This window comes from Ischnura elegans, chromosome 6, assembly GCF_921293095.1.
Source record: "Ischnura elegans chromosome 6, ioIscEleg1.1, whole genome shotgun sequence".
Lineage (NCBI taxonomy): Eukaryota > Metazoa > Arthropoda > Insecta > Odonata > Coenagrionidae > Ischnura > Ischnura elegans.
Window position 1 is genome coordinate 71798079 of NC_060251.1, and position 16178 is coordinate 71814256.

Sequence of the window (16178 nt, forward strand, 5' to 3'; positions counted from 1 at the left end):
TCACAATGCTCGCCGAGGGCGAATACGTTATTTAGTGTTCCCTGCAGCCAAATTCGTAGACTCATGTTTTTGTAGCGACTCGGCATTAAGGGAATGTTTCTCTCCGTGGAAACGAAGACAATGCCAATGGAAAACTTCTGATTCGTTGAAAAATGGCTCAGGTGGAAGGTGTTGTACGGAGTTGAAGCCATCTTTTCACATTTTCAAAAGGATGCTTGAGTTTAAAGTTTAGTGCATAGCCAATATTCCAATGACAAACTTGCTAACCTAATGCTGAAAAGTAGTCTCCCTTTTCTCTTCACTCCGAACGGCTATGCGTAAAAGGTGAGGTGTTAAAATGGGAAGAAATTTTCCGCGCAAAACTCGAATAGTAATCACGTAATGGAACGCCTAAAGTTTATAATTAAAGTGGAGGATGGGGACTTAGAAGACCATTAGGGTGGGAATCAAATGGAAGCTATTTCTTTCCATCCGACTCACCAACACGCTTGTACACCCTATTCACTTCCGAAACCTCGTTTTTCTGTTTAATTAACTTTGCGAATCCGGATAAACCTTTTCCGAGAACGATTAGTAGAATTACGAGGTGCGAGCCGGAAGTGAGGATGAAGAAGAAAGTTTCCTTCCATGAACCCCCCGAAGGACCTCAAAAAAACAGGCGCTTCATCCTTAGACAAAAAAGCACCGCGCGATGGGAGCTTGTTTTTATCCATGCGTCATTAGGATGACTGATGAATTCCCATCTAATTACGATTAAAAGGATTTGCGAGAGACGAAAAACCGCCAAGTTCCCATAAGTCTGCGAATTTAGAGGAATGTGCTGGCTGATGACGAAAAATCCTTCGACTCTTTAAGAATGATTAGCACCATTTTGGTTCCAGCGCTGTGTAAAGAATCAAATTTTCTTATACATTTATTATCCAATCCTTTTTTTCCAAAATTTTTAGCTTGCTTATTTATTTATGTTCAGCATAATCAATCACACTAAAAGATAATTTATACTCCTAAATTATTCTTACAAACAAAACACCTTAAAAGCAATAGATTCTAAATTGATACAAAAGAAGTCCCACAGTTTTAGATATACTATGACGAATACCGTCACAAGAAGAATATAATTTTTCATTGAAAACAAAGAAAAATGTTCAGCAAAATTAAATGGGGGCTTTTTTTAGTAATTATAAACGACAGTAGGGCTGGCAATGATTTGTTATCAACCGGTGGGCAATTCCATCCTTTTGAAGCGGCTATTAAAAAGGAGATGAAATAAAAATTGGCAGAGGATTTAGGAATTTACGAACGATTACTCCTATAATGCATCTAAACAAAGAAAATTTCGCATTTTATCCAGGGAATTTTTTGGTACTCATATTTTTCATGTCATTTTGACCCAAATTACTCTCTGTCTTCACGTCAAGTTTTCTCTTTTTTCTCCAACCTGCACATCCGAGATACTCATTTATAGAATCAACAGCACATCAGCATAAATAGAGCAGTATTCGTAACAGTTTCATTTAATTTGAATGATATTTCCTTGGAGGATCTTCTTCTTACATAGAAGCTGCCTAAATCATAAAAAAATAATATTTCGTTTGAGCTGCACTACAATTTGTATTTTTGGAAGAATGTGATTGATGATGTGTTATCCTAATTTTATCATTTTATGGATCACTTAGCATCACCAAAGTATGACGAAATAGAGGAAATTTTAAGGGTGGAAATTTGATTGAGGCTATTAAACTTTCTACATCAAAGTTACTCATCATATTCTTCAAGGAAGAGTAAAACCCACGTCCTCCTATTGTTAAAAAATTTCACAACCAAGCCTGCTGGCAAGAATCTTCATCGCTAGCGTCATAGCCCGCATAAAAAAACATCCTTCACATACTGAACTACAGGCAACAGAAAACTTTGTGAGTGAACAGCTGGTTTTTTAATTTCGAGTTAACCCCAAGTTTTACTCAGGTGCTACTAGCCCTCGTGTGCTGCACTTTATTTTTAAAAACAGTTTACTTCAACAGTAACGTCATTTTCTAAACATTTTCTTGGCCAATTAGTTTTGCAAAAAGGGAACTCAACGTGAAAGGACTGCTTAAAAGAAGGCGTAAACTCTGGCTGAAAACCTCATTGCGAATAAAATTATATAAGGGCATTCATACGAATATTTATGCTTCCTCCTATTGGTTAAGGAGATTTAATGACATATTTTTGCCCATTTTGGCCTATTTTCTCAAACATAATTTCCTTTACACTACGGTGTAACTTCGTTATAAGGTCATTTAAGAGACCACACAATTATTGATGCTATATCAGGGTGACAATATGAAAGGGCTAACTAGATAGATAGATTTGTTTTGCGGTGGGGGATCAGCTCCCAGGGCACTTAGACCTGTAGGTCCATTGTGCTACCCACCGTAAATGGATCACCCAGAGAGGCCAATGTCCTTGACGAAGGACAAGAGGTCCCCAATGGGAAGATCTCTTACTTCCTTGGGCTCTATAAAAGGTGGACCCAGGTGGATATTAGATGGGTGGTTGTTTCCTCTCCCATCTCGCACCATCTACATCTATCTGAGTCCGTTACCCCCAGTAGGTGCATATGTCTCATTACGTGATAGTGTCCCGTAAGCAGGCCTACTACCGTCCGCACTTGACTTCTGTTCATAAGAAGAAGTCTTCCTTCGAGTCTAGGAGAGATCTCTCCTATAAGGGTTTTTGCCTGACGTAAACCCGGTGTTTCTCGCCAGATCTTTAAGTGTTGGGTTGATCCCCACACTTTGATTGCAGCCATCCCCATTGAGGGGGCAACTGGCACAATTGGTTCTGGGCCAATTGGATTCTGTTCAGCGCCGGCCTAAGGGTTAACTAACTAATTCATCCACCTTTTTCACTGTGTTTTGAGAAGGTTGTTTTTGAGCTCATACCGTATTATCCTATATCCGATTGAAGTATTGCATTCACTTACTCCGGAATTTTCTTCCTCCGGGTCACTTTACTCGTAGAGTTTCTTTTCTAGGCGTGCATTTGAGCTTCACCCCGGATTTGAACGTATGGATGGCTAAGTTCTAACAACACGTATCTCAAAAATGGCAACTTTTTAGGAAAAAAAACGATTTATTTTTTTAAATTGAATATAATTTTAATTGAATTAAAAAACCAAAAATACATAAAACTAAAGAAGAAGCATATATTTGCGAACAAAGAGTTGTTTTTTGCTTGAATTTTATTTTTTACTAACAAAATTAGCAGTATTAACTCGGGCCAGCCAAATTTTGAGATACGTGTTGCTATAACTTAGCCTTCGATAGGTATATATAAAATGGTTCCTCAATAATAAAATCAAACTCAATGTTTCAAAAGTTTTTCACGTAACAAGAGAATATTTAAAGAATACGAAGGGTGAAAAAATTACAACAAAAGACAAAATGGTGATGTGGGCATCATTCACTCAATTAACCTGCAGTTCAGCCTCTAAAGTCGATGTAGAAAAATGAGGCTTCGACTCACCGAGGGACACGCCTACGAAATTCACGCAATCAGATACCTAACGGTTTATTTTACAGATTTTTTTCTCCAGGGCCAGCTCGGACCTCAAGGAATTTTGTCGCTTACCGTCTGAAGAGGTGAAATGGACAGAGAGAAGGAGGATCAACAAAAAGTTGGACATGGTGAGTGAGGATACGCAGCTTTTAGATGAGATATGGAGGAGACAGAAGGTATGGATGGAGGGAATACTTAGCGGAAAGGTGATGTTGAAAACGCTATTAGATGGTAGAATATTAGGTAAACGAGGGAGGAAAAGGAAGACAATAGAATTTTTAGATGATTGCAAGGGAGTAGACCTTACAGTGAATTTAAGAAGGCAGTGCTGAAAGGAAAGGGAGGCTCCCAGATTACTTCTTCACTATTCCATAGGAACCTACCTTACTCGGTAGACAATAATAATAATAATTGTCTTAACACTTCGCCAGGGATTTGAACCCGGGACCCTTTAGACGCATCCCTACGCTCAACCTACCCTGCTCCATCTTAAAGAGATACGGGAATATTTTATTGCATAACCGAGACTGCATACTTTACTGCTATAGCCATTCTATCTTGAAATAGAATGTCAGTCTACTCGATTTCAATTAATGGGGCAATTCCCAAATACAGCTAATTACTAAATGACTTTCAATCCTATTCCGTGACACTGCAAATAGGAGGGTTTATTCATGGGGTTAGTCCGAAGATTTCATCCTGCATTTATATTCAAGATCGTTCGATCAGTAACCTATTACCTTATCTACTTATCCCCCAAACTCACTTTGAAAATTTTCGGAAACTCAGCAGCAAATTTTATGCAATAAGAGGAATCACGCAGTAGATTTCAAAACCTATATAATGAAACGTCATTATCGGTTAGAGGCGATGTGCACGTTGCAGTTGATAGGAAACCTTTCCGAGCACGGTTGGCTCCATTACACCTCTAATTCTAAGCACTTCCAAAATCCTGTCTCCCACTCCCCGAACTTTCCCTCACCAGAAAGCAATCATTTGAAGCGGGAGGCGAGACTGCCTACCATCAACCGAGGTGCGCTGCTGAAGTAATTAAACACGACATTTCATTATTGAATCCTCCGCATCTCTCTTAATTGCAAGCGACTGGAGACTTAGCTTCCCTAATGCCCGCACCCTGTCTGAGCCCAGCACAGCTTCATTTGTAAGGCAGTGGGTAAATACTCGGGCGAGGCTCAGAAACGTATTGTTCGTTTTTTCCCCCGTCTATCGATCCACAGAAATTGAAAAGCATCACTCCAGCAGTATGGGACTTTATCCTTTTGACAGGTTGATGCCCAAATATGGAACAACTGCTCATTAACGAGGGCGTTATAGCGACCGCAATACACCTCAAGGATGAAGCAAGCCAATATTCCCAGGGAGTCATGAGCTATTACACAACGTTACGATGCCAGAGAGATGAAAACGATCAATACCTATGATATTCAGCAAAAAGCACATACCTTCTCACCAAATATGCGTTTTGAAGATCATTTTATAGGCAATTCACTCGACTTAAATTTTTTAAATGCCAAATTATTCTAGTAAGTAATTTAGTAAAAATGATTTGTTGCTGAAAGGCACCGGATAAATTTAAATAAAATCAGAAATATAAAGAATCAATTAAAAAATAAAAAGCGATAGTAAAAAGAGAATCGAACGCAATCATTTCATAATGAAATATACGAAATTACAGTTTGATGGACTGAGCAAATCCAAGTCCGAATTAGAAGTATCCAATAGAATTGTTTGAGTTTGCGAAGGTTAATAAATTCATGGAATACTGTTTAGATTCTTAGTGCTTTCGTTGTTTCGTTTAATTTTAAAGAACGATTGTTAAAGTCAGTATATTTAAAAACACTATCAATTGTTTAATGATATATTTGGACAATGGAATTTATTCAGGTTGATTAAAAATGCGTCAAATAGTAATTGAAATATTTTACACCGAGAAGAAATTTTTCCAAACATTTTCTGCCAATAACTTATAAATAAATGCTCTTTGTTAGCGGTTTGTATAAAATGTAATTCCAACCGGTGAAAATTGATATCAAAATTATTACACGTATCCAAAAAATCTCAGGAATTACTGGCTGACATCCACCGACCTCAACGCATTTAAGTTTACCTCAACTAGGATTTCAGTTTATTAGACTACATTAATAATTTCAACAACATATATGCCTGTCTTTTATTTGGCTATAGCTGACGTAGAAGCAAAATAAAAATGTAAAAAAACCGTGTTCTTTTATGATATGTTAAAATAACTATTGAATTATGGCTTAACCGAAATAAGCATAATATGACTATCGAAAGAACTCTTATTATAGATGAAAAGGAAGTGTTTATCCAAGCGTTTTACTCCGACTTACTAAAAATTTCAAAGCGATCAAGGGAAACCATTACTGGCATGCTTTGGCCCGATTGCATGCGAGAAAATATTATCCTGTGAACGCAAGGTGGCTGCACTGAGTCATAGCATTTTTAAAGCTCCTCATACAACACGAGAACTCTTATATTTGCCAAGGGCCTGAACGGCCTTCACCAGAGTACCTTGTCTCACGCAAGCCATCCAGGACCAGCTCCAACTCATCCTCTTCTTCCTTCTCCATAACCTGTCCAACAAACCACCTTCGTGTTACACCTACACCTAAAACTTTCTGACTCGTTTTAAGCCAAAATTTTTACGAACCTGACCTGGTGCTTTCATAAACTTGAATTCTCTCGGAAGCAATACATAACTTTCTCTGCGTTGCAATGTGGACCCAAAGGATTTTTTAGGAGATACTGCCGGGAAAGGAAAGAAAGAGAATTTGCACAAATTTTAAAGTACAAACGTCAATTACAAAGTACAAACATCTTACTATGCTCTGTTGTAGGAAGATAATAGAATTGCTCAAAATAAATAATGTGCATTCTTGAAATCAAGTTTAAAAATGCAAATTTTTCGCAGATTGTTGAAACCGAGATTTTTTTCGGAAATTTTTCGCTTTATCGCTATTATGGCTATGACATTACTGTGGGTGATTTCGAAAAGTTAATTTTTAAGATTTTTGTATTGCAATGGAGGATACCTTGCTTTTCTGGTGATTTTTCGCCATTTCCTTGGCTCCAAGAATTTGATCACAGTGTTGACCATTTGACTTCGCCGATGATAATACATGTTGTAAGATCCAAATCGTTTATCGTCAGGGTTGATATCCCTATGTACCGTAATGACGAACGTCGTTAATCGGCACAAATCTCGAGATCTTTAAGAAATATCAATAAATAAATTATCAACGATGTAAAAGAAAATTACAATTTCAAAAGTAAAATTTCAAATCAATACACAAAATACAATATTATTACATTAATATACCTTTTAATTTTTTATTATTATTACGCCGAATTATATTGCCAAACGCAAAAAATAAACCTTCGCAAAAACTCTTTAAAATATGAGAATTTATTTTTCCCAACACGATAAAAGACTTTAATAAATTCTAGGCATTATATAGTTAGTGCATAGATAAAGCTTCATATGGGTAAACGGCTGGTGTCCTCACACGTTCCTCTACAAGCCTATGGAGGCGGCTTGGGAATGGTATGTAAATGTAGATGAATAGAAAACCAAGACGATTAGAGAATATCAATTTATAAAATCAAGGCTTATGTAACACCTTTATGTTCTAATATAAATATTTAGGCGTCCTGCGGGATGGTGTGATAATGAATAGATAACAAAGGAGAGTAAAATAAATGCATAAAAAAAGGTTTTTCCTATAGAACACCTTTAGGTTATAATGCTAGAACCCTACGGCATGAAAGCACATTCACCAACCTGCCCTAACTGGATGGTCCTCTTCCTACGGCACTCCTGCTTACATAAGAGGGCATTTCCTCAAGTGGCCCATATCGAAGGGAAATATTTTTCCAAACGGATAGGCATGTAAATTTGTTTTTCCCTCAAAGAAATTTAATGAATACTATGTATAACTTCGTTAGAGCATATCTGTTTTATATTTTAAGGTCTGGTCTCCTAACACCCCTTAAATACGCCTTTTGTGGCGGCTTACGGTGTGGTAAAAAGATGAATACAGAACAAGGAAGAGTAAAGGAAATGTATTTAAAAAAAACCAGAGCCTATAGAAAACCATTATGCTCAAATACCAGAATCCTCTTACACGCAAGCATATTTAAAAAAAACCACCGGCCCTAACTGGAAGGTCCTTATCCTATGACACTCCTCATCAAATTAGGCTGGCAGGTTTAACACATAGGTATGGGAAATCTTTTTTTGTCACGAAAAATAAAGGGCTTAAATAAATGCTAGAGGTAATTTAATTAGAGCATATCCTTCATATTTGTTAACAGCTGGTGTCGCAACACCCCTCGCCGAGTAATGAAGGATTTAAAAAATACTAGGCGTACCTTCGCTAGAGCATACCCTTCATATTTGTTAATTTTTGGTATATCTAACACCTCCCTTGAGGCTGCTTGTGTGATAGTACCTATACCTATGTAGATGAATATAAAGCAAAGATGAGCAAAAGAAATGTAAAAAAAATCCTGGGGTTATAGAACACCTTTGTGCTCTAATACTAGAACCCTCGTACATGGAAGCATATTCACCAAACCACCGGCCCTAACTGGAAGGTCCTCTTCGTACGGCACTCCTCGTTAAATAAGAGGGCATTTCCTCAAGTCGCCATCACCTTCCTCCTGGGAACCCACTTCTGCGTCCATCCCTTCGCTCAGACCTCCGTCTACTACACTCCCACAAACCCGCCGCCCCTATCTTCCCTTATTTCTCTCTTCCCGCTGCTTTTAAAGCCTCAGCCTCCTCTCCACTCCGCTCACTTTATCCCGCCGGGAGATGGTCTCTTTTCTTTGCCTCTCGAGGGCAACGCAGCACTCTTGAAGCCTTACATCCCCATTGCGTCTATTCCCCCATGTCCTCCCCTTTCGAAAAGACCCACTAGTCCGCCGTGTCTTTGAGGGAAAAATGGGAGCGGTGTTTTACTGCGATGTTTGAGCAGCGATCTGCGATGCTTGCGTCGTGTAAGAAAAAATTGATTCCAGCGGCTACTCTTTCATGAAGTTTTACAGTGCGCGCTTCGAAGGAAACAATTAGTTTCAGAAAAATGAAAAGGACTTAAGTAATAAAATAGTTTAGCTCGGCTTTTACTTGGACTCCCAAAGAAATAAATAAATGTTCGTGCTAGCACTAGTGCTCAACCACTCAGTAAGTCATTCCGAAGGTTAGGAAGAATAGGTGAAGATAGAGCTCCCTCCACTCTTAGAAAAAGATGCATTGTTTCCTCACATTCAGAGAAGCGGGGGGAGTTTCTTTCTCTTAACCATTTCTAACCTAGAGATACTTCTGGGAAAAATTAAATTTCAAGACTTCTCATTTGAAAAATGTGAACATTTTCCACTCATTCCTTTTATTACGGTAGCAACATGTTCCGCCAATGAACTTCACAGCTCAAAAGAACACATAGTTTAAATCTTTCCTGAATAGAGCTGAATATATTTACATTTTTGATGATACTTAGAAGCAACATTGAGTTATAATGGGTTTACCACCTTCCACTCCGACGATTCTGTTTTAGTTCGTCTGAAGGATCCCCTATGGATTAAAACCTGGAACCCTTTACATAGGAGCCAAGCGTTCTACCCACTAGGCTCCCACATTACCCTACAAGTGCTGATTCCTCCTTCCAGCCCAAAGCATCCAAAATTACGGAGTAGTTCATGATGAAAAATGACTACTGCCATAATGATTAAAAATTTTATTTATTCCAAACAAATCCACCGCTTTTCACACACTAGTTCAAACGACAGTCCTTTACATATATTATGGCTATTACCAATTTAATTCACCCGTTATCTCATTCATCTGCCCGACGTCTGGTTACTTTTCATCATCACATTACGAATACTTTCTCCTTCAGATAAACAATAAACATTGAATGGAGTCAACGAAGTACGGAAAAGTATGGACAGTAAAAAAGAAATATATAGTGCCTAGAAGATGACCCAAATCCCACGATCTCCATTTCGTCTATTCACTCATTTTTATCTCCACAAAGACCCTCTACGGTGCTGCACCTAAGGAATGGAAAAATAGAAGGGATTGTACGAGAGTTCAACTCCCATGTTTGCGCAAGGATTGACGTAGGCTATGCGGTAAACAGCTTATTCTTTGAGCTCCCCTTAGCTGATTACACTTCTCAATGGGATGAAAAAAATGCCCGCGAAATCAAAGGAAGAGGAGAGTTTTTGATAAAAAAAGCAAGAAAAAAATAGACAATACTTCGTATTTTGCGTAAATTTTCGAGGTTATGTTTCCATCTTCTTTATATTGTTAAAAATTGAGAAAATATAGGGTATAAAATAAAATATATGCAATAGTTTAGGACAAAACAACTCCCTTTTAAGTAAGTGTTATAGTCTACTTTTTCCGTGATTACAAATAAATGCATATTAGATTAGAATAACTTCTCCTTATATGATAAATTAAAAATTTAGAATCATAATTTATAATGAAAAAAAATGAAAAAGCCTTCAAACCAAAAAATAACTACTTTATTGAAAAATATTCCTTGCTTACATAGTGAACATGGAATTAAAATAATCCTACATTGTAATGGAGGCGTTACCATTTGACACCTTAATGTTATCTCATCTTTGAAGTCAGTTCATTGTTGTCACCCCAGCCGCTTCTGATGCCAGTATTTTTTTAGCGATAAATATTCTCAAATACGACTCAAAAGGGTATACAAAAGCTATTACTTATGTATTTAAGAATTAATGGCACTTTCCATGAAAAAAGAAAACCAAAGTTTTTTAAATTTTAGTAGCGTCGACATAAGACCAAAGAATGTTAATAGTAGATCAGGTTTGCATGCATGTGAACGGCCATGAGTAATAAGTCATCTCCATCCATACCGACAAGCATATATTCCCTCTCAATTCTGTCCGCTACACACCTAAAATTTCAAATTTCCCCATCGCAGAACTACATTTCCCAAGAAGTATCGCATTCTTTTTTCCTCAGCACCTCCTATCACACATCTGTATATCTTTGCCATTCAGCCTCCTCATTAATTTTTGAACTTATCTTCTCTTTGAGTTCCAGGTCTTTCCACCCCTAAAGCAACAGTTTTCTCCATCTCTCCCACTCTCTCATACCCCATTTTGTCGTCTTCAACTTCACGAAGAAATCTTTGGGCATTATATAACATCTAAGATACCATTTTAGTAGCATCAACTACTGAACGATGCCTAATGATATAATACAAATCCACTTCACGCTAAATGAAACTAATACGCTTTAATTTCAACTATGTGATTCATTTAATTCAATTCCTTGTAACTACCAGGCATTAAATAACTCATTTAAATATATATTTTTTTAAGTGGAATAAGTTTTAATCTGGACGATAGCAAAATCTTACGTTTGTCTTCAACACTAAATATATTTTTTTAAGAGAGACAGAAATTTAATTTGTACTTCGAAATTTGTTTAGAATTGTTTTTTATTCAGGTATCGATATTTTTTTCCAAACTAACCATATTACTACAGGTATAAGAGAACTGCCCAAAATATCATTATGTTTTTGACCTTTGGGAATAAATTCAATTGAAATAAACGGCACTAAAGAATAAAAATGAAATATTTGATCGGCCAATCTGGTATTGAAGCAGTCTTATGAAGTGGTATGGAGGAAGAATATTACTTTCACAGACCCTAAATACAAGACTGGAGACATAATTGCCAGTTGAGGACAATTGTCGTAATAATAGTGACCAGGAAGATTCCCAGAAGAGAGAGATCTTGTTAGTTAAGCGGAAAATTTGCTAAAGGTAAAACAGAGATGAAAAAACAGAAGGAAAAGCTGGTAGAAGATTTAGGTGGAGTTACATGCCAAAACAATATTTGCTAGAAGTATTGACCTATTCTGATGAGGATAATGATGCTAATTTATTTAGCAATATTTAATTACAAAGTTGAAATAGAAATGGCAATTGAAAAGGAGCAGTGGACTTTCAAATGAAATAATACTTATACACCTAAAGTACACTCAGAAAATTATGCTGACCAAACCGCATATCTACCACTGATCCAGTTTAATCGCAACGTATAAACATGGCGTCCACAAAATTCTAGCTCAAAATACTCGAGATTTTCAAGCGTAAAAAAGGTAAACCAAGCTACCACGTACAGAAAGTAGGCGTTCTATGCTAAGAGAGTGCCTTAAATCTGTTGGTACGCGTTCCTCTCGCTTTATTTCAGCAGATGTAGTACACACCAGCCATATCAATAAAAAAAAGCTCTTTTTTTCTCTCACACAAGTGCCTAGGAGAATCATAGCGACATTTAGACGTGGTTAAGTGGGCAACTAAAAAATAAAAAAGTAGCAACCACTCAAAAGCAAGCCAAGAACCGCGTGCAGAACAGAAAAAAGCACAGCTATTGATCTATGCTCATTGTTAACGTGCCCCACGATAAATTGCACAAATTTGCAGCCCAAACCTTCCTATAAATCACTGATGGAAGCACGTTGGAGCGAAAAAAAATTGAATACACAGCAGGTACTTGGGATACTGGGAGAAAAAATGACAAATACTATGTTTACACACAGATCGCTCAGTGCGAACTGGAAAATACGCAGAAATATTTGGAATGCGTTCCTATTTTCGCAAAGGGTCGAACGAAATCATTTCACGTAGCAGAACAGTGCCTCGAGAGTTTCCCGCAGCACGCGCGAGGAAAAAAAATGGACAAAACAACACGGGGACGACGACAGAGGAAGTGGGAGGGCTAAATGTGGGGATTTTTTCCCAATGTGGGAACACATGATTTATGAAAAGCGAAAATGCGAGGATAAAAACACACGGGAAACTCGAGTTTGTCCTCCGCTATTCCACCGTCCGACTTCTCCGCGCAGAGCGCTTTCGTTACACTTTAGAAACGGGGAATGTCATTCCCGGTGGAGATGACTTCATTTGTGCAACTCCATGCTAACATTTCCATTTTCCTCCTAAACACACTCGCTCGGCATGCAGCAACACCATGATGTGTTCACCCCAACCACCACCTCCAATGTGTAGCATTTTCTGGCTCAGCTCGGCGAGGAGTGGTCCAGTTCTTTCAAGCTAACTTCCTATTGCCGCCACGTGCAGCGAGGAAAGAGAGAAACCATTGTGAGATTGGGTGCACTGACTATCCAACAAAATAGAATGATTCTTTTCTTTTTTCTTTTCAACTCACAACAGTGAAGCTCTTGGGGTACAAGGTTGTACTGCTATAATCATGTGGTATTGTTAGTAAAAAACCATTTAGGTCAATTAAAACTTCCAAACAATTATTCTCTTAGGAAACGAAGCATGAAATTATTTATATAGAGGTGCGGACGTTTAACGTCTAGCTGTTATATTATTCCACCTAGGGTATAACATAGCAATTTTCACTTGGTTGGTTATTAAAATGTGAAATATAAAGGTACATTTTAATGCTTAAAATAAATAAGATATGCCACTTAGATATTGAACATAAAAAATGGGTATACGAATAAAATAGACTTTCATAACTTATGTGTCAAAATTACCCCTACTCGACAAATGGTTTCATATTGAAGGAGATATTCCATAACTGAAGGCTTAAAATGTTGCGGTATTGAAACGTAACAAAAAAACGAATAATACAATCTATTTTTTAGACTTAGTCATGGTATAATTACTGAATGGACTTTTCGTGTCACCCTTTCTTGGCTGTATTCAAACATATTGAATTTTGATTGGTGAGTATTTCTTCCAAATTAGTTTATTTTATTTGGCTTCTTCTTTTTCACCTTATGATTAACAAATATTAAGTTTCTGAGTCCAGCGAACGCTATCCAAGCTCAATTCTTTTAAAGACCCCTATGAACAAAAAAACTGGAGACATTTAAAAGAAAGACTCCGGCAATTTCATTAAAACAATATAAATTGCTTTTGGACGCGTTTAGAAATTACTAACGATCCTTTCAGCGTTCTCACTATCTAGTGACCATTGAATGAAATTCATTAATGAACATTTATTTCACAAATTGATTGGCTGCAAATATGGTCAACAATAACTGAAACCATCGAAAATAAGAGGATAACGAAAAAATGTGAATAGAAGCATGAATAATGACACCTAATCACTTTATAATCAAGTTTCAATTGATTAATTAGGAAAAATTTTCATAATAAATTCTAAATTTCATAATTATGTTTGGTGTGTTTTCAAAAGGCTCACCCCCCGCAGAGATGAATCACCAATAGGGAAAATTGGTAATGTTTGCTCTAGCACAAGATCAATATTGCATATACATTATGAAAACTAATTACCTACAGCACACATATCAATTAGCTAATTATTAATGGAGGTCATTCCATGAAGAATGCATGATATAATTTTCACATTAACCCTCACTGGGAACCAGTTTTACAGTTTAATTCAATCAACATTTTCATCAAACTGAAGCTAGGTAAATGAGATAACTCGCAAGAACGAACCAAGCATTGGGGATAAATTTGATTACGCTACCGTTCTCAGCAAATAATACAGCGGATCTCAATCGAAATCATTTGTCTAACAATTCTTTGCATCACACGTAAAAACTCTTCATCTATCATCACCATCATCATGAGTCAACAATCCTTGGATTGATTTGACGCAGCTCTCCATTTCTCTCTCCTATCCGCTAGCCTTTTCATAGCCACGTATTTCTTTTCTTTTACATTCTTTATAACCTGTCCTATGTAACTCATTTTGAGATGTCCCTTATCCCTCTTTCTTTCCATTAACGGAGCTATACAATAAATTTTAATATAATTCATAGATTAGAAAAAAATAACAATTTAAAACGTCTGAAACACACTTTGCTTGTTTTACCTGAGCAGTGAATTTAACTAAAATAAGGGAGATTAACAATCTTCCTCATATTTCTTTGGCTTCGCTGGCACGGTAAAAACCTCTCTTTGATCCAGTGAAAGACTCAGTCTTGGTCTCTCGAAATATATCAGGTGATTATACCGTAGAATTACCGTAGAATCTCTAATTGTCATCACAGTTGCATTCTCAATACAAAAATTAAAAAGAATGCTGGTGAATCTGACTTCAAATTAATGTATTTTCTTAGTAACGATGCTCTTAGGTAGTTCTGAAATAATTTTACAACATTTTATTAATCAGCACAGCTTCTAAATACTGGAATCAACTCTAAGTTTAAAAAATAAAAGTTTCTCTAAGTTTCCCCAATGCAATGGAATAGAGAATTTACCACCACCGTAATGGGGGAGTTTTAGATGGTGATTGAAGTGTAAGTATGCTAAGTTAATGGGTGTCTATGAATTTGAAAGTTAATGGATTTAAAGGTTGAATAGTGTTAATTATAAGTTGTCGAGTAGATACACGCCTTATTAGGGCAAAATCTAGGTTTTTATCCATTAAAAGTGGTAACTCGAAAACAGAACTAACCCAACGTAACTATTTGTGACCGCTTCAAGTTGTATATGTGTGAAGCTATTGAAAAATTAGGCAAAACATCATGATGTTCTGTAATTCGATTCTGAGTTATTACAGGAATAGATCAATTTCAGCATCAGTTTTTCGGCGCACGGAAATACTCGAGTACGTAATAAGTAAATTATTCACATTTTGGAAATAGATATTCATAATTGACCTTTGTTGGTTATTAAAACCACACTTAATCACCCACCGAGCGACGTAGGATTCAATCCAGTTGACTCGATATCTAGGAACTAAAAAGAGCCAGATCACAGTACAACAGTCTTAAAGTACAGGTAAATAATACACGGTGTATTTATACGCATAATATACGAGTACTTTTCATTATGAAGGAACGACAAAAAAACAGGTTGGTGACCACTGCAACGTGACAGACATTCTCTCTTTTATTTTCAAGTGATACCTCTTTAACTATGAAACTAAATAGGAATCGTCCACGTAAAATCTATTCTTTTTCATATCGATCATGAAAATTGGACAGAAAATAAAGACTTCTAATGAACAGTGGGTAAGGTCAATAAAAAACTTATCGGAAAAGTTGAAAACAAAAGAGTTACGTTGTTCATTTACTGTTTTAACTTCTAGATATTCAATTTTAATGATAAATATCCCATGAAATGTACTAAAAATTAAGATCATACATCCGACTGCACCTTCTTGTGAACGGAATATCTAAAATGTGTACGGAGCCATGCTAATATACCCTAGAGTCTGTAGCCATGCCAATTTTATCTATGAGAGCGCTAGATAGCCATTAAGAAAAAAATAAATATTGCGCGGTTGGACTATTTTTTTGTGGGTTGGCAATGTTCCACGAGGCAACGGCTCCTTGCATCAATGCTAAATTTGGGAAGGGGTTATTAAGTTTCGTGACGCGAAGTTTAAGACCAAAATGAAACGAGAAAAAAAAACTACTCGCTGACATCTTAATACTGCGAAACGTTTCGAAAAAAAAACTGTCGCGACCCCGCGTCCTTCCCTTAAAAAAATGTCATTGACCCTTAAAACCAGATGGCATGGCACGGCACGTAGTACTTTGTGAGGTCAAAATGTCGTGCTGTAATTTTCCCTTAAATTTTTTAGCAGTTTC

General features: G+C 36.8%; 1 protein-coding gene across 1 annotated transcript in view; it reads right to left on the reverse strand.

Moving 5' to 3' along the window:
• The window catches only part of LOC124160998 (neuroligin-2-like), a 484800-nt gene that overhangs the window by 258087 nt on the left and 210535 nt on the right, over positions 1 to 16178 (reverse strand). The window lies entirely within an intron of this gene.